Source organism: Chiloscyllium punctatum, chromosome 42, assembly GCF_047496795.1.
Source record: "Chiloscyllium punctatum isolate Juve2018m chromosome 42, sChiPun1.3, whole genome shotgun sequence".
In the NCBI taxonomy this organism is placed as follows: Eukaryota; Metazoa; Chordata; class Chondrichthyes; order Orectolobiformes; family Hemiscylliidae; genus Chiloscyllium; species Chiloscyllium punctatum.
In genome coordinates this window covers 14,472,867-14,497,024 of record NC_092780.1, presented here as the reverse complement: position 1 = coordinate 14,497,024, position 24,158 = coordinate 14,472,867, and the positions used below count along the sequence as shown (strand labels likewise).

The 24,158-nt window shown below is 40.8% G+C and overlaps 1 protein-coding gene across 4 annotated transcripts in view; it reads right to left on the bottom strand.

Annotated features, from left to right (window-relative positions):
• LOC140465751 (ORM1-like protein 3) overlaps window positions 1–24,158 on the bottom strand; it is a 48,525-nt gene that overhangs the window by 16,624 nt on the left and 7,743 nt on the right. The window contains exon 1 of one of the 4 annotated variants that reach the window (XM_072561458.1): window positions 11,425–11,605. The exons of 2 other annotated variants lie outside the window; for them this stretch is intronic. The gene's annotated coding sequence lies outside the window, so the exon portion shown is untranslated. Of the gene's footprint in view, window positions 1–997; window positions 2,107–11,424; window positions 11,606–24,158 lie in introns of those variants that run through there. One more of the 4 variants, XM_072561457.1, reaches the window with a different exon arrangement.

Genomic DNA, 24,158 nt, shown 5'->3' with positions numbered 1-24,158 from the left:
AAAATTCACAGCAGTCACCAACAAGTTTGGAATAAACATTACAGCTAGAAAAGAAAGCAAGCAAACAAACATAGTCACAATACTGTGGCACGGTGGCTCAGTGATTAGCACTGCTGCCTCACAGCACCAGGGACCCAGGTTCAATTCCAGCCTCAGGTGACTGTGTGGAGTTTGCACATTCTCCCCGTATCTGCGTGGGTTTCCTCCGGGTGCTCCGGTTTCCTCCCACAGTCCAAAGATGTGCAGGTTAGGTGAATTGACCATGCTAAGTTGCCCGTAGTGTTAGGTGCATTAGTCAGGGTAATGTAGGGGAAATGGGTCTGGGTGGGTTAGTCTCCGGAGGGTCGGTGTGGACTTGTTGGGCCGAAGGGCCTGTTTCCACAGTGTAGGGAATCTAATCTAATCTAATATTGTATTTGTATAGAAGTCTAGATTTCTTGAAATAGTGTTTTGAGAATCCAAGTCACAATTTCCTCCTCCTTTTCTTTCTGAAAACCAGCCTGCAATTAGCCTGACCAAACAAAAAGTCTTTTCACCTTTCTGAAACACTGATGGCATTAACAAAGGCTATAAGAATTCAAAACAGTCTTTTACTGAGAGGCTTTATTGGGGAAAAGGAGGGAAACAAGGAAAGAAATATGAATATATATATTTATGTTATTTTCCAAAAGTCTTACATATGAAAGTATGATCACAACAGAAAAAAAACTTCAAATTACCCTGAACTATAACCACAGATTATGGTCACAAGCTTCACTGTTTACCTTTCATGTTAGATTGCCGTTAGATATCCAATGGCATTACCCAATTAATTACTTATCTTCTTTAATAGATTAAACATTTCCAGAGACAGAAAACCTTGGCCACAAATTCAGAGGTACTCTGTGTCAAAGTCTGCAAATACCTTTGACAGTTGACATCGCGGAAGTGAATCCAAATGGGAAATAACAGCAAATTTATATGCTCACCAAGAAAGGATGATTAAAACCTGCAATACCTGAAAGGATGACTCATGAAGATGTGTGCCGTGCAGACAAAGACAATGGTTAAATCATTTTTGTCCATTAATTCAAAGTGAGCGATTTAAAAATTGACGAGCGTTCTCTCGCAACTGACAATATTTTATCCTACTTTACCTCAACATAAAATTCAGAGTATAAACATTGGCCATTTTCTCCTAAAAGTCCTGAAGCATAAAACCCTTTAAACCATTGCTTCTGCATATTTAATAGCCTTCCAACAACTTTTGGAGCTACACCCTGCTTTGAAATGTGCTGCGATATCTGATGATGTCTGAGATTTTGGGAGCACGTCATCAATAGGAGGGGCTTGATCGCTTCCAAAATATAAATAAAGTAGCTACACAACTATTGATGCACATCAACACATTTTTCTGAGAGGAGGTGGTGGTGGCGGTGTTTTCAGGCAAATGTTTTTGTTTTCCCCACCCAATTTGATTTAACAAAACGTCAACAACACATCCCCTTTCCCTGGCACATCTGACTCAATCAGAGCAATGAAATCGGAATAGTACTTAGGTTTAATAAGAACCCTGCCCCAGAATAATATTCAAACCTTGATCTGAATGGCCAGTATTCCGCACAACATTAAGAAATATCTTTACCTCCAATGGTCTTATCAACTGGGTGAGGACATTATGCAAACACACACTGAAACTAAATTCACATGGTCCAACCAGGAAGCAAAAATATTCTGTCCAATTTTCTTCCTTATTAATTAGCACCTCCCCCCCCAATTGACCTTTCCTGACAGTTGTAATAACCAGAGTCTGATCAGGTAATTAACATACACATAGGTACTGACATTGGTGTAATGAGACGCAAGTCCTTGCTGATTTTTTCACCACTCCCCACTAGCTCAGAGGCAAAGAAAGTAATCACAATTTTGGAACTCTAAATCATTACTATAACAAAGTAGTCCACAGCTCACACGTGTGGTTTCTGGCAATCTTCATATTTATGGAATAGACTTTTTCAGTTGACCAACAGTGATTGATTAAAGAGAAATAGATACAATTGGTAATTCAGCAGTATTAGGTTATTCTACTTGAAAATAATACTGACTTTGTGAATCACATTGATTTGTGTACAATTACAGCATTTAAAAGACATTTATATAGAGACATGAATAGGAAAGGCTTGGGAGATGTTTATGGGCCAGGAGCAGGCAGGTGGGACTGGTTTAGTTTGAGATTATGTTTGATATGGACTGAAGGGTCTGTTTTCATGCTGTATGACTCATTCATGGAAACAACAAATAATTCGCTTTTCCCAGGTTTTCAACCTCTGACTTTTTACCACTTTGAGGCCTTTAGTGCCTTCAGCTGAGCAGTAGCGGCTGCTCAACAATATGCCAAATGCAACTCCAATAGCTCAGCTGAGATTGCAAACAAATTTACACGGTAACCTGAATAGAAGTAGCTTAACAGAGTCATAAAACATAGATTTAGGCCCTTTGGCCCATTGTGTCTTTGTCATGATCTACTCTGTTTTTGCCTCTAATAATTTTGCATACCTCAATCAGATCCCTGCAGCCCCCTTTGCTCCAAGGGGAACAAATTCAGTCTATCAGGACTTTCCATCCCAGGCAACACCCAGGTGAACTTCCTCTGCATCCTCTCCAGTGCAATCACATCCAGTGCAATCACAGTGCAATGGTGTGATAATGAGAACTACATATGTAGCCTAACCAATGCTTTATAAAGTTTAACAAGACTTCCTTGCTCCTATATTCTATTCTTTGGCTAATGATAGCATCCCATATGTATTCTTCACCACCCTGTTTTTTTTTAAGATTAGATTAGATTAGATTCCCTAAAATGTGGAAACAGACCCTTTGGCCCAACCACACCGACCCTCCAAAGAGTAACTCACCCAGATCCAACTCCCTCTGACTAACTGACCTAACATTATGGGGCAACTTAGCATGGCCAATTCACCTGACCTGTACATCTTTGGACTGTGGGAGGAAACCCACACAGACACAGGTAGAATGTGCAAACTCCACACAGACAGTCGCCCGAGCCTGGAAACTAATCTGGGACCCTGGTGCTGTGAGGTAGCAGTGCTAACCATTGAGCCACCATGCCACCCTATACCTGAGCCGACACCTAAACTAAGGTCTCTTTGCTCCTTAATACTCCAAACAGGCCTGCCATTCATTACAAATATCCTTCCCTTATTAGGCCTCCCAAAATGGATCACCTCACACTTATCAAGATTAAATTCCATCAGCCTTTGTTCTGCCCAATTTATCAGCTGATCAATAATCAGACTGTAGCCTGAGACTATTCCCCTCACGAACATCACCAATTCGCATAATCTGCAAACTTAAATCATACCTTCTGCATTCATACCCAAGTCATTAACGTGCAAGTCACTAATATTTCTTGGTGGTAGAATGTTAATACAAACCACATTCTCACTTAATACAACTACAAAAAGTTGCATTTTGATGCATTTTAAAATGTAAAGTTTGGTGATTATTTTTAGCTTTTAAAGCGTGGAGGTGCTTTAGTGGACAATTCATGTTTGGTATATCTCACCAAACAGAACTGCTCTCCTAAAAACAAAAATCTAAAAGGGCTGCTAGAATACTTTCCAACAGAACTCTGCATAACAGAATGCCTAATAAAATTTGCCATTGGTATTGGGCAAAAAATAATTCTGGATGCAGGTTTGCTCGCTGAGCTGGGAGGTTCATTTCCAGACATTTCATCACCCTATTATGTAACATCTTCAGTGGACCTCAGGTGACGCAGTGTACATGATTCCTGCTTTCTATGTATATGTTTGGGTTTCTTCAGGTTGGTGATGACATTTCCTGCTGTGATGACATTTCCTGTTCTTTTTCTCAGGGGGTGGTAGACGGGTCTAATGCAATGTATTTGTTGATAAAGTTCTGGTAAATTACAAAATACCTTGCAAGAATTGTAACAAACACTACATTGGACAAACAGGCAGAAAATTAGCCACCAGGATACATGAACACCAACTAGCCACAAAACGACATGACCCTCTCTCACTAGTATCCTCACATACAGATAAGGAAGGACACCACTTCAACTGGGACAACACATCCATTCTAGGACAAGCCAAGCAGAGACACGCACGAGAATTCCTAGAAGCATGGCATTCCAACCAGAACTCTATCAACAAACACAGAGTTAGACCCCATGTACCACCCCCCCAGAAAAAAAAACAGGAAATGACATCACTGCAGAAAGTGACACCACAAACTCAAAGAAACCTAAACATACACATAGAAAGCAGGACTCATGTACACTGCTTCACCTGAGGCCCACTGAAGATGTTACCTAGCAGGCTGACGAAACGTCTGGAAATGAACCTCCCAGCTCAGCGAGCAAACCTACATCCAGAACCTAAACCTGAGCTACAAATGTTCTCAAAACTTGCTAAAAATTAAATTCCACAAAACAGGCAAACAGGCAAATTCTATTAATTTGCTGAATATAAAACACCACAATTAAGACCTCTACACGATAACAGCCTCTGTACAATCAAGATGTAGCTTCATTCAAAATATCTAAATCAGAGCTAATAAATCCATTTTATTGAACAAATGAGAATTACATACCATAATTTTAATCCTGACAAAGCTAACAGAAAAATAAATTGCAACTTTCTGGTGAAAAGCAATTATAATGTCTTTACTTGAAAATATGTAGTTCCTTAATATTTGGACGAGAACAGGCTAACCTGCCTTCTTTATCTCTGGATTAAACCTTGCTTTAATGGATAATGAATAAACTTATTAAGTTTACCTGAAGGTATCTCTTTTCCCTGACAATATTTTACTTACAAAATTAAATTGCCATTGAGTAGACAATTATGTCATACAATAATGTCTGAATGTAATAATCGACAGTTTGTTGTCACAATCACTACTACAGAAAGTGACTGATTTGCATTAACTTTCAGAGTACCCAATGTAAGGCAGAAGTGTCTAAACTACGGTTGTGGCCATGTTTCTATACCTGGTCTCAAACATCCATTGACTCACTGACCTACACTAATAAAACCAGAAGCAGCGATGAAACAAAACATGAAATAACTTGCACACCTTTGTCTAGTTTGGAATCAACTCAATATTCCTTTAATTCAGTTATTTAAGTGGCTTGGTGGGTAGAACCTTTACGTGAACTACATGGTCCCCAATTCAAGTCTCAGTCCAGGGCTAGTGCACAAACCTCAAGGCACTGCTGTTTAGTACTACAACTTGCACTGCCTGACCTGCTGTCTTTTGGAGGAGACATTAAAATGAGAACATGCTTAGAGATCTGGTCATTGTTGTTGGTGGGAGTTTGCATTTCCCACATTTCAACCATATCTGTACTTCAAACATACTTCATTGGCTGTGAAGCACTTTGAGATTTCCAGCAGTTAAAGAAAGTGCTCTATACTTGCAAAACACTCTGTCTTACTCATTTCAAATGATCTCATTATTCTAATTTATAAGCACTAACCTCCCCGAAGTATCATTGGCATTCTTTAATTAAAATTACAGGAAAATTCTAGATCTTTTCAATGCATAAAATAACTTTAAATTATCAGAGAAGGGTGCAAATGAATAGCTTTCAGCAGTAAGCTTTGTGAAATACAGATTGCCCAGTTTACCATCTGCTTTTGGTGATACAACAGTGAGTATATGAGACTGGAGAAACCATTTCATATGAATTTCAATCCCACTGCAGGGGTCTGGTCTCCCTCTCAGTGTCTTGTCACAGTAACGCTCTCAGAGGAAAGCTAAACCTGCTCCTTTGCAATCATTCTAACTTAATATTTTAATGGTTGACCGACATACCAAAGTATATTTAATTGCACGTGATATTTAAATGATGCATCAAAATCAAACAAAATCTAATTTTTAAAACTGTAAAGTTTTCTAACACTTCATCAACAAGTTCACAATATTATGTAAATAGTTTGTCCTGAATTGTATCAATCTTCATAGGAAGGCTCTTTTGATAAGTTACATTTGTACTTTGTTCAGCTTTACAACACACTCTGGCAAAGGAGAGTTAGGCCACCTATCCAATGGACTCTGTCTGTCTCTGGTGTGACGTTTGCTAGTAGGCACACAAAGATGGCCCAGCTCATATATCCCTTTGTCTTGAATTTCTTTCAGGCAAAGCATCTGGTGTCCACTTCATACCTTTTTGAAAACAGAGATCAGTGGCGAGATGAATTACAGCATAGAAAGTGAGGATAGCAAGTTTCAATCATGTCCAGGAGAGGAGTACTAGAAAATCTTGAAGATTCAAAAAGGTAGAACATTTAAGCCTTTCACTTTTTAAATGCTAGCATTCCTGAAGAATTGGCCACATTCCCAAAACATACACCTCACTCAAATTTTTTTTAAAAATGGGATTGAGTTTCAGGATGGGCAGAGATCATTTAGAAAGTGAATAGAAAATGACACCATTTCTGACCCTGAAACCTTGGAAATCCTTTTTAAAAGCGCATCAGTATGAAGCCCTGTTCCCTTCAATATATGACTACAACCACACAGTCAAGATCTCCATTCAAACTAACTTAAAAATTCCAAAGGAATCAATTTATCTTAAGTTTTCCAATAAAACATGTATTTCTTCCAGTTATCGTCATAATCAGAACAACCTGGGTCTAATTTATCTCCTTAAAAAGGTATAATGATTTCTTAACTCTCTTGTGCTGCCTAGGTTCGTGTCCCACCTACCTCAAAGGTGTGTAACTGCAACTCTGAACAGGTTGATTAGAAAAATAGGCGTAATGATTTCTTTTGGCTGGAAAGGAAATTAGATCCTGCCTTCACTCTCTATTCTCTTACTTAAAAACCATTCAAGTTACAGAAGCCTACTAATATTCATTGCATCCCTCCTTTTTGAGGCTGAGAACATGTTGACCAATCCTATTTTTTAAACAAACTTATTAATGCAAAAATTTATTTCTAGTCGATCTTCATACTGAGTCCAACATCAAATCAATCTATAAACATCTTTGAACACAACCAATTGTTCTACTGCCTAACAACTTTCCCTTTTTAGTGATGAATGTTATAGACAAGGTCAAGAACAAGATGGTTGTTGAGAATGGAAGCACTTAGAATACTGAGCATTGAAATCAGCTTCATGCACTTGTCTGTTTTTCTAGCACAAACATGTTTTGCAAATCACAACAGAGTTACATAATCCACTTCGACTACATCATTTCCATTTCCTGTATCCAACACGGTTGGCCTCAGACTCTGTTTAATGGTGATTCAGGTAATTATAACTGGACTGTCCAACACATCAAACATGATTCCTGCAGCTAGCAGGCAGGGCAAACATCTATTCCATGTAACTGAGCCAAATTCAAATAAGTCACAGCAGTCCAGTTTCTGCCAGACATTTAAGAAAAATAATATAAATAAAGAGTATAAGGTTTCTAACAAAACTGCAACACTGGCATAAACCTTTTGGGGATGTCCTGATGTCATTAAAGGAATGTAAGATTTTCTTTGTTAATATTCTGGGTGTAGTACATGCAGTAACATTCTGTAAGCTTATGAGTTTCAAATCAACTGTAAAGCGATAGATTCACTGGACACATTCTACGCTAAATTACATCTAGCACAAGCACTGACATTTAGACCAAGCTAACTAAGACCATAAGGCTATAACAGTTACAAAGCATTTATTAGCTATGAATATGTTTCCTAAGATTTTATTTCTGAAGGAATTGCATTCGTGCTGTTAATGCTTAATGTCAACCAAATTGCCAAAAATTGAAACAAATCACCACTTTGATGTTTTGAATAGGCCACATGTGGAATAGCATTGGTTTTACAGCCACCATTTTAAGAACAGCCTGCCTTTCTCCAGTTTCACAGGCAGTAAAACAGTAATGTCAGACTCAATTTGTTTTTAAAAAAAAAGGTCAAACATAGCTTTAAGTGCTCCCTCCAACAGTTTATTTGAACATGAAAATTTCACACCGTATCTCTTCTTTTATGCAATTTCTACTAAGAATTATGTGGTATATGAAAAACGACAAAAGATATTGTCTCCAGTCCATTTTTGAGTTAAATAATAACAGAAGCTAAATAATTCATATACAAATTATTTACAATATCTGCAGATTTCAACAGTAAAATGAAGCTCTGGCATTTTACTCTGTAAGAAAGCCTGGTTTGCTCCAGAAAGCAATGGATTAAAGCCAGACCTAGACAATGGGAATGAGCAGCCAGACATTTTTTTTTTAAAAAACACACAGGAATCATTCTTCTGAAATTCTGTGAAATCAACTCTATGATCGAGGTTCACAACTGACTCTCGTTTCTGCATTACCTTGGATACTCTAATTGTTGCTGCATTGTAAACAGCTTTTGGTTCCCAAATTCCTGAAGACAATGTGCCCATACAAATATAATCAGATGGAAAAGCAAAGACATAGAGCTCTGTGCTGCATCAACCAGAGATTGGAATTGCTGAGAATGTACAAGCTTTCTGAACTGCACAGGCTGCTTTAGAAATGCACTGATCCTGCACCAAAACACCACAGACATTGAATTCTAATACACAAAACTATGATGCTGAATTGCATCCTGATGCAGTGACAACTGAAGTAGTTTATAATCGGAGATTAACCACTCATCTATTCCACTCACTATTTTCCTTGAAAGCATTAAGTACAGGCTTACCACCATAATCTGTCACAGTACCCAAATCAGGTTAGGAAAGACAGGGAAAGCCAGCTACATTTTGAAAAGTTGGATTGCAAAGTCAGATGGAAAGCAATTTCTGTTTACCCAATTTAAGTAGCTCTTTAAAGTGGGTCAATAAAGTAGCCACAGAAGATACATTGTGGTTGACAGTATTAACTTGCATCAGTTACTGATTCTGTCAAGGAAAATTGAGGTGAGTTAGCTGGTCTGTGCTTGTGAATCATTTTAGGAATTAGCCCTAATAAAAGTCTGAGAGACCATATCACCTGGACCGATGTGGCAACAGCCGGAGATTAGAAAAAACAAGAACACATCAAACGGTCACCACTGGTGCACCGAAGATGATACAAGCCTAACAGAGCTGAAGAATCCTTTTCCCAAATCTCACGCTCCAGTACCTCTTGCTACAAAGGCAGTAACTATTGTTATGCTGGCATCAGCATCTAAAGAAAGGATTAGACTATATTCAGATACAACAGAAGTCAATTGGGGGCAAACTATTCACTGGCTAGTCAACTACAGCACAGATGTTGGTTATGGTGATTGGAGGCCAATTAGCTCAGTTCCAGGTCATCACTGTAAGCATTACTCAGGGTATTGTCCTCGGCCAAAGAACCAGTTACTTCATCGGTGAGTCATCCTCCAATGACAAGGTCAGAATGGGAATACTCACCAATGATTGCATATGATATACAGTTCATCAGATACTGAAAGAACCCATTCCTATTTGCAGCCAAATGTGGACAGCATTTCGACTGAGAAAGTACATAGGATATAAGCAGGTAGAGAAAGAGTTAAGTTTTGAGTTTTGAGAAACGAGGTTTAGCTGAGCATGACTCAGATAAGAACTTACAGTGAACACTGGGGTGCTGAAGGCAAAGGGTAATGGGTTAACAATGTGTAAAAGTATTCATTATGTAGAGCCAGTTAATAATATTGGAAGCATTCAGTATGTAAGGTCATTCCCCTACTCATGCACCTATCACTGTGGGCAATTTAATTTGGGCCAATCCACCTAACCTGCACATCTTTGGATTCTGGGAGAAAACCGGAGTACCCAGAGGAAACCCACGCAGATATGGGGAGAATGTGCAAACTCCACACAGACAGATGCCCGAGGCTGGAATTGAACCTGGGTCTCTGGCGCTGTGAAGCAGCAGTGCTAACCACTGAGCTATCATGCCACCCACAGAGAGCAGTGGAGCCTAAGTCATTGAATTTAATTGAGGCTGAATTATGTTTTTGCTTTATGTGGGCTGGCTGTGAAGTGGGAATGAGGTCATATCAGATCAGTCATGACCTTATTGAATGACCGAGCAAAGTTTCCTAGATACATGTTTGGTCAGTGCAGAATATTTAGTTTCGAGCCTACTCTTCTATGGATTGCCCAGTTATGTTTCTATTCAGTGATGGCCCCCAGATTTTTGATGGTGTTGTATTTGATGATTCTAAGGGCATTAAGTGTCACGGGGAGGTAATTCGATGTTTAGTTGTTGGCAATGGTCATTGTCTGGCGCTTTATGAATGGTTTTTGCCCCTTGCCAGTCCAAGCCTTGTCATCCCATTCTCCCCTCAGTCGAAGCAAAATTCTCAGACATACAGTAGGTTTGCCACCTCCAACTTCATTCCGGGTCCTGGAGGGAGAGAGAATGATCACCCATATGCACAGGGACATGGGTTCTCAGTCTTCTCTCTAACAGCAATTTCTAAGTGAATATATAATTCATTTTACAGGGAGGAGCGTCCAGATAAGGCAACATTCATATTGATTGGGTGACCGTCGCAACAACGAGCATCAACAGCAAAGATTAAGCCATCTGCTGTTACACAATAAATGTTCTTAACTTTAACTGCATAATGAACACGTTTCACCTTGTTCACATGTATCTAGGAAACTTTGCTCGGTCATTCAATAAGGTCATGACTGATCTGATATGACCTCATTCCCACTTCACAGCCAGCCCACATAACCCTCAACTCCCATGTGAAGCAAAAACATAATTCAGCCTCAATTAAATTCAATGACTTAGGCTCCACTGCTCTCTATGGGTGGCATGATAGCTCAGTGGTTAGCACTGCTGCTTCACAGCGCCAGAGACCCAGGTTCAATTCCAGCCTCGGGCATCTGTCTGTGTGGAGTTTGCACATTCTCCCCATATCTGCGTGGGTTTCCTCTGGGTGCTCCGGTTTTCTCCCAGAATCCAAAGATGTGCAGGTTAGGTGGATTGGCCCAAATTAAGTTGCCCACAGTGATAGGTGCACGAGTAGGGGAATGGATCTGGGTGGGTTACTCTTCGGAGGGTCGGTGTGGACTTGTTGGGTCGAAGGGCCTGTTTCCACACTGTAGGGAATCTAATCTAATTCCAAAAATGTGTGTTCTTGCAAAAGAAGAAATTCCTCCACATCCAAGGATTTAGTCTGCTCTGGCTTCCTTATTGTGGGCCTGATGTATTTTTAGTGCATTAGTTAAAGCTACTGCATCTTTTGTAAATTTTCAGAAATTTTATATTTTGCCAGGCTCTACATCGATTTCCTCAGATTATATATCCTCAGAAATCTATATTTGCAGCTTGGAAGAAGTGCGGATGACTAGATTGTTAATAATATATATCAATTATTAAAACATTAATACAGCCTTCTAACTCTCAAACACGTTCCAACATCCACAAGTCTGGAATGCAACGGAATAATACCCACTTGTCTGGACGAGTGCAACTTCAGCAAGTAGTTCATCACTACCTTCGTCATTGGCCATCCACCATCCCTGTGGTCTGTATTATCTGCTATATCTGCACTACAAGTTTAACTTAATTTCTTAAACAAAAATTCTGAACTTCCTGTCCCTCAGAAGAGAATATTTGCCATGCTCCGACCTGCTGAATAACCTGCTGAATAAGTTTTACAGCCATGGGGAATGCTTTAAGGAAGGGATCCAGGCAGGAAATGAGGTTAGAGGTAACCACCCTGGTCAAAAAAAAATGCTGTGCAAGAAAACTGCTAGGATGAAAAAGACTGCATTTGGATCTGAATAATGGAAGGCAAGACATGTCAAAACAACCAATGCCTACTTAGGGAGTTATTTTATGCAGACAATTATCAATAGAGTTCATAGGGACAAAAAAAAAGGCTCTTTTTGAAAAGTCCTTATTTTAGCAGTTTCCATAAACATGCTCGATCCAATGCATTCTTTAGGATCAGCATGCTATGCTCCACCAGACAAAAAAACGTCTCTCAGAATAAATACGTGCATGCTTCAGCTGTTCAAACATCCCCTGCCTGGGAAATTAGCGATTGATGCAAACAGGTCAAACCCGTAGAGTACAAATTTTTTCTTTGAGGTCAGGAAGGTTGTACAGCTAAACTTGAAATCTATTTTCTGTAAACAGCAAAACTTGCACATTAAACAAGTTAGGGTATAGACTCAACCACGTATGGCACAAATTTGGGTATAAATTCATCTGCAAGGCTTTTCATTAAACTTGATGAAGAATGGATACACATACGAATAAAATGATCACAGCAATAATTTTAGAATTCAATTGTGTCCCACTCAATGGCTATTAAGATGCTTTATTGACTGCGAATTTACACAACTTACCTTCAGTAACAAACGGGGAGATGGTGGGATACTGTGAATTTCCCAGCTTAATGTGCTGGGAGCATGGGTTCAAATCTTACCATAGCAGATGGTGAAATTTAAAATCACTAATAAGCCAACCCAGGAGCAACCATGAAACAACCCTCAATTGGTGTTACAAATCCATCTGGTTCACTGATGTCTTTTAAGAAAGGAAACCTGCTGTCCTTACCTGGTCTGCCCTATTTGTGACTCCAGACCTATGTCGCTTCATTGAATAGAATTCCTTCACTGTAGAAGCAGCCATTCAGCCCATCGAGTCCACACCATCCATCCGAACAACATCCCCTTCCAAACCCACCCTATACTTGTAACCCTGCATTTACCATGGCCAATCCACAAAACCTGCATGTCCCTGGACACAATGGGCAATTTAGCATGGCCAATCTACCTAACCTGCACATCTCTGGACCATAGGAGGAAACCCCCACAGACATGGGGAGAACATGCGAACTCCACACAGACAGTCACCCAAGGTGGAATCAAACCCACATCCCTGGCACAGAGGCAGCAGTGCCAACTACTGAGCCAGCATGCTGCACTTGATTCTTAACTGCCCTCTGGCAATTAGTGATGGACAATAAATGCTGGCCTAGTCAGCAACATCCCTCTCCGATGTATGAACTAGAAAAAACCAAAGCGAATGATTTTGCAAAAACTGAAGCAACATACTGCTGTAAAGAAACCATTAAAATTTTACTGAGCTGGGATAGCTTGAAAGACATACATAAATGCTTCCTGACAGATGGCACTTCTTACAACCAATTGAAGAGAATACTTAATCAGGTTGATGGATTTTCTCAAAAATCTAAACTTTCACCTTTTTGCTTTTAAACCCCTCCTCAAAACACTGACTCCAAGTAGGGATGAGCAATAAATGCTGGCCCAGCCAACATTGCTCATATCTCATGAACAGACATACAACCCACAATGTCTTTATTTTCCTGCACCCATCCCAGAACAACTTAGAAATATCAAATAATAGGTCTAGAGCTGGTGTAAATGGGAAGAGCATAGCAATAGGCTGTCTAAGGGTAGGTCCTCTCCTCATTTATCTATGGCTGATGGTTTTCTGCTTTCACTTCAGTTGCTTGTGTAAAAGTTTCCTGTCACCAACACCAAAGATTAATATGACCATTATAAACAACTACTGTCTGGAAAACTGGATTAGATCAGATTAGATTCCCCTACAGTGTGGACACAGGCCCTTCGGCCCAACCAGTCCACACCAACCCTCCAAAGAGTAACTCACCCAGACCCATTTCCCTTTGACTAATGGCCCTAACATTAAGGGCAATTTAGCATGGCCAATTTACCTGACCTGCACATCTTTTGGACTGTGGGAGGAAACCTACGCAGACACGGGGAGAATGTGCAAACTCCACACAGACACTCGTCTGAGGCTGGAAATGAACCTGGGACCCTGGTGCTTTGAGGTAGCAGTGCTAACCACTGAGCCACCCAGCCACCTCTGGAGTCAGAGGTTATGACCTGAAATTATTCAAGTCAATGTTGAGTCCAGAAGGCGGTGGAGTGCGGTCTCTCGAGCTTTATTGGAATAACATAGGACCATCAGGGACAGCAATAGCAGAGCAGCAGGTCTGTGTGGACTTGTTGGGCCGAAGGACCTGTTTCCACACAAAGTAATCTAAAAAAAAAATCAACTCAGTGAAGCAGAATTGAAATGATCATACAAGTAAAAGTTCAGGGTCACATTTTAGAGTAGAATAGACATGTTCCACAAAGTAGCGCCCAAATTAGTGCTTGATCTCCCAAACACAGGAAAGATTGCATCATGAGCAATTTGAGTAATACAGTGTAACATCTTAAAGGTGGCATGAGTAATTTGTTGATTAATTTTCGAAAGGATTTGTGGTCCTGATTGGTGGGAAGTGGGAAAGTAAAAGACCAGGTCAGATGCAGCACACACCTTGTCTTTACTGCTTCCCCCTGTGATTGCATGAAAAGTGAAGGGGCGAATGAGGAGTGGACCAGGGTGTTGCCAAATAGAGGTTAAAAGGGAAAGGGAGGGATGGTGTGTTTGCACATAGTTTTAGGGTGTTTCAACATATACTGCTGGGAACATTTTCCATTATCTACCCACACTGAACACGGACGTGACTGAACATGCCAGAATTCTGAATGTACTAGGTGCTATTTTTATACTTTACAAAATAAATAAAAACAAAGAACGTACTGTTATAATCACGACAAGTGACTTGTTGTGGCAGCTTTTAAGCGATTAAAGCATTTGACATTTCCACATGCATTAGCTTTTTATGCAAATTATGTCATGCAAAAGTGTGAATATTTGTGTCCTGTCACCCCAAATTATTTGCGCTAGTGATAGCTTATGCGTCTAGAAATTCAAAAGACTGAGATAATTGTTAGTGATAAACCAGAGTAAACCAAAAGGAAGTAGTATTAATTGAAACAAAAGTAAAGTAATTCCACAGAAATGAGCACTGCAAGCCTGAGAGAGAGATAGCAGATGGGAGATTCTAGAAAATTGTGAATGAATCACCCGGAAATACATGCATAGTGGATGAGAACAATGTTAGTTTTCTGTAAGATAACAGTGTTGGAACCTACGAAGGGGTATGGCTGGAAAACAGTTACGTGGTAATCATCTCGGATATCAATTCCAAAAACCAGCAATTCTCCTTGAACAACTCCTTCCTTCAGCAGCTTCAGAAAATACCATTCCTAGACTGACTAGCTGACTTGCTGACATGTCTAGCATTGGTGGTCTCAATTCCAAATATAGTTTAGATTAGATTACTTACTTATCCAACACGCTTTCAAAGAGACTGCAAACTATACATAAACCCTGGAACTATCAGCGTCACTTAACCTTACCTGGTCTTTGTGTTGTCACAAAATACACGCAATATGATTTGGAGATTGTTTCTTTCAGCTGCTGCCAGTTTGCTCATGGGGAAAGTGTAAAGTTTATTTTGGCCTTGCAAAGAATTGTGGAACCTCAAGGATCGGGAAACCAATCGACAATGCCTTTATCGACTTTGGTGAAGTTAAAAATTAAAAATACGTGGGCAAATCCTGTTTTTTTTTATATATAAAATCCAAATCAATAGGGTAGAAAGGAAACTTGAACATCTGCTAAGACTGAGGCTCAGTTTTGCATTATCACCCAACAACCTTTAACGGAATGGATTACAGACAGTCGCCATTGTCTCTGGCAACACCTTTGACAGAGAAAAAAAAGAAATTGGTTGGCAGACTTTCCCGTTTACCAGATTAGGTCTGCTCATCATGAAGAAAGGTGAAACTGGGAAGATTTGACGATAGGTGCCAAGTACAATATTATGACTTTGCAACCAAGTAAAGTATTGGTTGGAAAATACCAAGGACATCTGGGGCGGTTATGGCAAAAGCTGGCGCTCTGGTGAATAAAACAGAAGCTTTATTCTTTCTTCAAAAATGTAAGCTTATAGTGAACATACCATTAACCAGCTCTGGACAACCTGACAAGCTAATGGGGAAGAGAGGTTCTTACAGTAAAAACAATTTTCTGAATTGTAAGTGATTGCTAAATTGCAGCAACATCTTTTCCTGCACACTGTATTCTTGCAAAACTGCCTTCTCTGAACTTGACCAGGGCAGTCTCTACTGGTAAACATGCACTTTCTAGTCAGAAAAGGTCAACATCCGGATTTTTCTGTCGGATTCTTCAGAGACACTTTAGCCAAGTGATGAGTTTCCATAAACGTCAGTCATCCAAATAATCAAACAAAACAACCCGATGCCATCAACTGTTCAAGTCCACCTGAATTCCTGCATTCATCTATCACAGGGGAAATAAAAGAATATGCTGAAAAACAGGAGCCAGTACCAGAATTTAGTGCAACTTGAATCTAAAACTCCCTGATAATTTGATAAGTAACTAAAGTAGAAAATATATGACAAATACATGTTTTAGTCAAATAAACTGACTGGCTTTAATTTTGAGTGGCTAAACAGCCATGTTAAAAAGCATGTTTATCTGTATTGCCCAACAACCTGTATTGATCTAGTACCTTAAACAAGATAAAATAAACAGAAAATAGGAGTAGGCTACTCATACTTTCAATCTGTTCTGCCATTCGTTACCATAGCTGATTATCTAACTCAGTACTCTATCTCTGCTTTCTCTCTATGTCATGACATCCCTCAGCCCAAAGGTCCATATCTAACTCCTTCTTCAAAACATTCAATGTTTTTGCCTCAACTACTTCTGTGACAGAATTTCACAGACTCACGAGTCTGTGTGAAGAAATTTCTCCCCAAAGTCCTACAGCCCGGTCCAACTCGTCCATGCCAACCAGAAATCCCAAATTAATCTTGTCCCATTTGCTAGTACCTGGCCCATATCACTCTAAACCCTTCCTATTCATATAAGACCAGAAGACCATAAGAAATAGGAATGCAAGTATATAGCCATCCAGATGCCTTTTAAATCCTGTAATTGTACCAGCCTCCAACACTTCCTCTGGCATCTCATTCCATACATACACTACCTTCAAAGGTTGCCCCTTAGGTCCCTTTTAAATTTTTCCCCTCTCATCCTAAACCAATGCCCTCTAGTTCTGGACTCCCCAACTCAAGGGAAAAGACCTTGTGTATTTACCCTAACCAGGCCCCTATGATTTTATAAGCCTCTATAAGGTTACTCAGCCTCTGACGCTCCAGGGAAAACAGCCCCAACCTATTCAGCCTCTCCCTATTGCTCAAATCCTCCTACGCTGTCAATATTCTTGTAAATTTTTTCTGAACCCTTTCAGGTTTCACAACACCCTTCTAGTAGGAGGGAGACCAGTATTACACAAAATATTCCAAAAGTGGGCTAATCAATGTTAGGCATAGCCGCAACATGACCTCCCAACACCTATTCTCAACGTTCTGTCCAATAAAGGAAAGAATATCAAATGCCCTCTTCACTATCATATCTACCTGCAACTCCACTTTCAAGGAGCTATGAACCTGCACTCTGAGGTCTCTTTGTTCAGCAACAATCCCCAGGACCTTACCATTAAGTGCATAACTCCTGCTCTGATTTGCCTTTCCAAACTGCAGCACCTCACATTTACCTAAATTAAACTCCACCTGCCATTGTCAGCCCATAGGCCCATCGGATCAAGATCCCGTTGTACTTTGAGGTCTTCTTGGGGCAGTCCAACACCTCCAATTTTGATGCCATTTGTAAACTTACTAACCATACCTCCCATGTTCACATCCAAATAATTTATACAAATGACAAAAAGCAATAGACCCAGCACCGATCCTTGTGACACACCACTGATCACAGTGGTGAAAAGCAACCCTCCACCACTACCCTCAGTCTTCTATCTTCAAATCAGTTCTTTATCCAAATGGCTAGTTCTTCCTGTATTCCATGAGATCTAACCTTGCTAACCAGTGTTCCATGAAGAACCTTGTTGAATGCCTTACCGAAGTCCACACAGATCACATCCACTGCTCTGACCTAATCAATTCTTTGCATCACTTCTTCAAAAAACTCAATCAAGTTAGTGAGACATGATTTCCCATGCACAAAGCCATGTTGACTATCCCTAATCAGTCCTCGCCTTTGCAAATGCATGTACACCCTGTCACTCAGGATTCCCTCCAACAACTTGCCCACCACCGATGTCAGGCTCACCAGTCTATAATTTCCTGGCTTTTCCTTACCACCTTTCTTAAATAGTGGCACCACATTAGCCAACATCCAGTCTTCCAGCACCTCACTTGCGAGTATCGATGATATAAGTATCTCAGCAAGGGGCCCAGCAATCACTTCCCTAGCTTCCCACAGAGTTCTAGGGCACACCTGATTAGGTCCTGGAGATTTATCCACCTTTATGCATTTTAAGACATTAGACCTCCTCTGCAATGTGGACATTTTTCAAGATGTCACCATCTGTTTCCCCATATTCTATATCTTCTAAGTCCCTCTCCACAGCAAACACTGATACAAAATACACCTTTAGTATTTCCCCTATCTCCTCTAGTTCCACACACAGGCTGCCTTGCTGATCTTTGAGGGGTCTTATTCACTCCCTAGTTACCCTTTTGTTCTTAATGCATTTGTAAAGATCCCTTGATTCTCCTTAACCATAGTTGCCAAAGCTATCTCAATTCTCCCTTTTGCCCTTCTGATTTCCTTAAGCATACTTCAACTGCCTTTATACTCTAGGGATTCACTCGATCTCTCCTGTCTAGAGCTTACATATGCTTCCTTCTTTTTCTTATACAAAACCTCAATTTCTCTAGTCATCCAGCATTCCCTACACCTACCAGCCTTTCCTTTCACCCTAACAGGAACATACTGTCTATGGGCTCTTGTTAGCTCATTTTGGAAGGCTTCCCATTTTCCTGCCATGCCTTTACCTGCAAGTGTCTGCCCCCAATCAACTTTTGAAAGTCCTTGCCTAAAACCATCAAAATTGGCCTTCCTCCAATTTAGAACTTCAACTTTTACATCCAGTCTATCCTTTTCCATCAGTATTTTAAAACCAATAGAGTTATGGTCACTGACCCCAAGTGCTCCCCCACTACACCTCAGTCACCTGCCCTGCCTGATTTCCCAAGAGTAGGTCAAGTTTTGCACCTTCTCTATAGTAGGTACATTCACACACTGAAATCAGAATATTTTCTTGTACATAATTAAATTTCTCAACGTCTAAACCCTTAACACTATGGCAATTCAGTCTATGTATGCAAAGTTAAAATCCTCTACTATAACTACTCTATTATTCTTACAGATAACTGAAATCTCCTTACAAATTTGTTCCTCAATTTCCCACTCACTATTGCAGATGAGCAGGGGAAATATATAATAAAATCCCAATAAGGTGATCACCCCTTTCTTATTTCTCAGTTCCACCCAAATATCTCCCCTAGATGTATTCCCAGGAATATCTTAAGTACAGCCATAATGCTATCCCTTATCAAAAACACTACTCCACCTCCTCTCTTGCCAGTTTCTGTCCTTCCAAAAGCACTTGTATCCTGGAACATTAATCTGCCAGTCCTGCCCATCCCTGAGGCACATCTCTGTAATTGCTAGGATATCCCAGTCCCATGTTCCTAACCATGCCCCAAGTTCATCGGCCTTCCCTGTTAGGCCTCGTGCATTGAAATAAACGCAGTTTGATTCATCAGTCCTACCTCGGTCTCTGCTTTGTTCCTGCCTGCCCTGACTGTTTGACTAGATCCTTTTCCCAACTGTACCAGTCTCAGATTGATCTCTTTCCTCACTCTCTCCCTGGGTCCCATCCCCCCACTGTACTATAAATCTTCCAGAGCAGCTCTAGCAAATCTCCCTGCCAGTATATTCGTCCCCTTCCAATGTAGGTGCAATCCGTCCTTCTTGTACAGGTCACTTCTGCCCCTGAAGTGATTCCAATAATCCAAAAATGTGAATTCTTCTCCCATACACCAGCTCCTCAGTCATGTATTCATCGGCTCTATCCTCCTATTTCTCACCCTCACTAACTCAGTATCTGGAATACTCCCAGTGCTACTATTCTCGAGGACCTCCTTTTTTAAATTCCTGCCTAACTTTCTACATTCTCCCTTCAGAATCTCATCCTCTTCCCTTCCATTGGTTCCAATGTCCTTCCAATCTCCTTCTGGTCCCTCCCCCCTTTGAGAACTGTTGTGTGCACCCTCTCTGAGATATCCTTGATCCTGGCACCAGGGAGACAACACACCATTCTGATTTTTCGCTGCTGACTGCAGAAACATCTGTCTGTGCCCCTGACTAGACAGGTTCCAAGTGATCGATTGTGATGGGGACTAACATATCCCTCATTACACTCGAGTCTGTCTCGGTACCAGAAACTTGGTTGTTTACGCTACATTCCCCTGAAAGTCCATCACCCCCTACATTTTCCAAAACAGCATACTTGTTTGAGATGGGGAAAGCCACAGAAGACTCCTGCACTACCTGCCTACCTCTCCAGGAGTTAACCCATCTAGCTGACTGTAACTGTGGCTTTTCTCCCTTCCTGTAACTGCCACCCATCACATCCCTAGCTCCTGTAAATTCCTCATTGCCTCTAACTGCTGCTCCAACTTCCTGCAGACGTGTTACTGCTGATTTTGGATTCCCCGATCATTGGGAAATCCTTCCTGCATCGCATTTGCCAGGTTCCTGTGAGATGCACCTGAAGTTTTCTAAACTCTAGTCAATATAGTCTTAACCAATCCAGTCTTTTTTAATATATCAGTCCTGCCTTCCTGCGACAGAGTCTGGTAAACCTTCGTTGGACCCTCCCCCACCACCATCGGCAGAACATCCTACCTCAGATAAGGGGACCAAAACTGCACACAACACTTCAGGAGCGGTCTCACCAAGGCCTGTACAATTGTAGCAAGACATCCTTTCACTTGTACTCAAACTCACTTACCATGAAAGCTGACATACCATTTGCTGCCTTCACCACTGCTGCCCCTGCTCACTTAAGTCATCCTAAGATTTTCAGGAGGAGTATTAATAGTTGGTTGGAGTTGGTGGTGATAACAGCATGCTGCCCTCACCGTACATGTTTTCAGATTATGTCATTAAACACACTGTACAAATGTGAAATAGCAAATATCACAGGCATGGATATAGAGGGGAAGACACTATACATGATTCTTTAGCTACAGTTGGACAGATATGAAAGAAACTGGAAACTCATCTGGCTGGTCAGCATGGTGTAATCAATCTTATTGAAAGCTGTAATTTAGACAGATCCAGAGGACAAAAAAGGGACAGTTTACCTCCAGAGATAACTAGTTTGCCATTTGTGAATTTGAAAAACCCATTTCACTACTGTGGCAAAAATGGAAAAAATGACTGAAGGGATTCCGACATGCAGTTTCAGGAAAGATTGGTATTTGCGAGGTAACATTGGTTCAAAACTGGTGAAAATTGGAGATGGAGCAATAGCTTTCAAAGTCAAAGAGATCAAAAGGGCTTTTGAAAAGATGTTCGGTTGGAAAAGGACAGCATTGAAAATGAACAATAAGAAGCCTGCAGATGGAAGGAACGCAGTGTATCGGTGATTTTTGTGTTCAACTGATACGTATTGTAATTAAAGACACCCTGCAATTTTGTAATACATTGAAGAAAGGTCAACGAAAGGTTAGAGTTTTGTCGACAAAATGTTTCAACTTAATTATTGCACAGAACCACTGACCATGTCAAAGCCTTCTATTGACATAGCTTCTGTATAGTAGCACATTATTCCAAATTTCACAGTACATTTTTAGTCAATAAATCACAAGTGTTCATTGAACAGTGACTAGCAATAAGAACTCCAGAAGATTAGGATGTAGCGCAATAAGGTTCATTCATAAACACCATGACAAAACATCAAGTGTTAAAACATGAATGAAGCCTTCTTGTGTCTTCAACATTAAACCATAAAATAGCGCACTACAGTGGTGATTTAGTAGGACAGCACAGTAGCTAAGTGGTTAGCTGAATTACCTCAATTGATCCAGGTTCAATTCCAGCCTCGGGCGACTGTGTGAAGCTTGCACATTTTCCCAGTGTCTGCGTGAGATTCCTCCGGGTGTTCTGGCTTCCTCCCACAGTACAAAGATGTACAGGTTAGGTGGATTGGCCAAGCTAAATTGCCCGTAACATCCGCGGATGTGCAGGCTAGGGGTGGGTCTTTGTGGGGTGCTCTCTGGCGAATTGGTGTGAACCTGCTTCTGTACTGCAGGGATTCTATGATTCTAGTCTTTCTCCCAAAGTAGTGAATTCCTGTGTTACCCCATTTATCTGGGAACTTGGGTAATGATACCATAAAAAATAGGAAGAAAAGAATGTTGCTTGACTGGAATTCACACATAGGTACTAATAACTATGGCAAACTGAAAAGTATTCGAGAGCATAAGCCATTCCTGACGTAGGGGTTATGCCCGAAACGTCGATTCTCCTGCTCCTCTGACGCTGCCTGACTTGCTGTGCTTTTCCAGCACCACACTCTCGACTCTGATTTCCAGCATCTGCAGTCCTCACTTTCTCCAAACTGAGAAGTATCAAGCACCAAATGAGGTTCCAAGAGAAAAATAAGAGAAGATTTTTTTGGTACAGATAGTTCTTTGTTCCAACAAAACTTAACCCCATCACTTGAGTGCACCTCTACGAGTTTTCCTGCTTCACACAGGTTCCTGTAAAACTTTGTTAACTTGCAGTAAGGTGGAAACGGTGAAAACCGGAACATCTAAACTATTCTCAGGCTAGCAGAATTTATTTTATAAAAGCAACAAATCTGACACCCTACCCATGGGGCAGATAGGATAGTCAGCTCCCAGTCCAATGAATGACGCGAGTAAGATTAGGGCCAGTGAAGGACAGGTGTGGGAAATTGTGCTTGGAGTCTTCTTCCTGAAGAAGGGCTTATGCCTGAAACGTCGATTCTCCTGCTGCTTGGATGTTGCCTGACCTGCTGCGCTTTTCCAGCAACACATTTTTCAGGTCTGGTAGTGTGTAAAGTGTTGGAAAGGATTATAAGAGATAGGATTTATAATCATTGAGAAAGGAATAATTTGATTAGAGATAGTCAACATAGATTTGCGAAGGGTAGGTCATGCCTCACCAGCCTTACTGACTTCTTTGAGAAAGTGACCAAACAGGTGGATGAGGGTAAAGCGGTTGATGGTGTGCATGGACTTCAGTCAAGCATTTGATAAGATTCCCCACAGTAGGCCATTGCAGAAAATACAGAGGCATGGGATTGAGCGTGATTTACCAGTTTGGATCAGAAATTGGCTAGCTGAAAGAAGACAGAGGTTGGTGAAAGGTGGGAAACGTTCACCCTGGAGTTCAGTTACAAGCTGTACCACAAGGATCTGTTTTGGGGCCACTGCTGTTTGATGAGAGCGTAGAAGGATGGGTTAGTACATTTGTGGAGTTGTGGACAGTGCAGAACAATGTTGCAGGATACAGAGAGACATAGATAAGTGCAGAGCTGGATTGAGAGGTGTCAAATGGAGTTTAATGTGGAAAAGTGTGAGGTGATTCAGTTTGGAAGGAGTAAGAGGAAGAAAGAGTACTGGGCTAATGGTAAGATTCTTGGTAATGTGATGAGCAGAGAGATCTTGGTGTCCAGATCCAGATGCATAGATCTCTGAAAGTTGCCACCCAGGTTAATACAGTTGTTAAGAAAGTATGCGTGTATTAGCTTTTATTGGTAGAGGGATTGAGCTTCGGAACCACGAGGCCATGTTGCAACTATAAAAAACTCTGGTACGGCCGCATTTGGAGTATGGCGTATAGTTCTGGTTGCCGCATTACAGGAAGGATGTGAAAGCATTGGAAAGGGTGCAGAGGAGATTTACCAGGACATTGCCTGGTACATAGGGAAGGTCTTATGAGGAAAGGCTGAGCGACTTCAGGCTGTTTTCATTAGAGAGAAGGTTGAGAGGTGACTTAATAGAGACATACAAGATGATCAGAGGGTTAGATAGGGTGGACATGGTTAGCCTTTTTCCTTGGATGGTGATGGCTAGCACGAGGGGACATAGCTTTAAATTGAGGAGGCATAGTCACAGGACAGATGTCAGAGGTAGGTTCTTTACTCAGAGCAGTAAGGGCGTGGATCGCCCTGCCTGCAATAGTAGAGTCGGCAACTTTAAGGGTGTTTATTTGGTTATTGGATAAACATATGGATGATAATCAAATAGTGTAGGTTAGATGGGTTTCAGATTGGGTTCACATCAAAGGGCGAAGGGCCTGCACTGCACTGTAATGTTCTATTGCAAGGTTAAATCTGAGGCAGATAAGGACAGCAAGTAT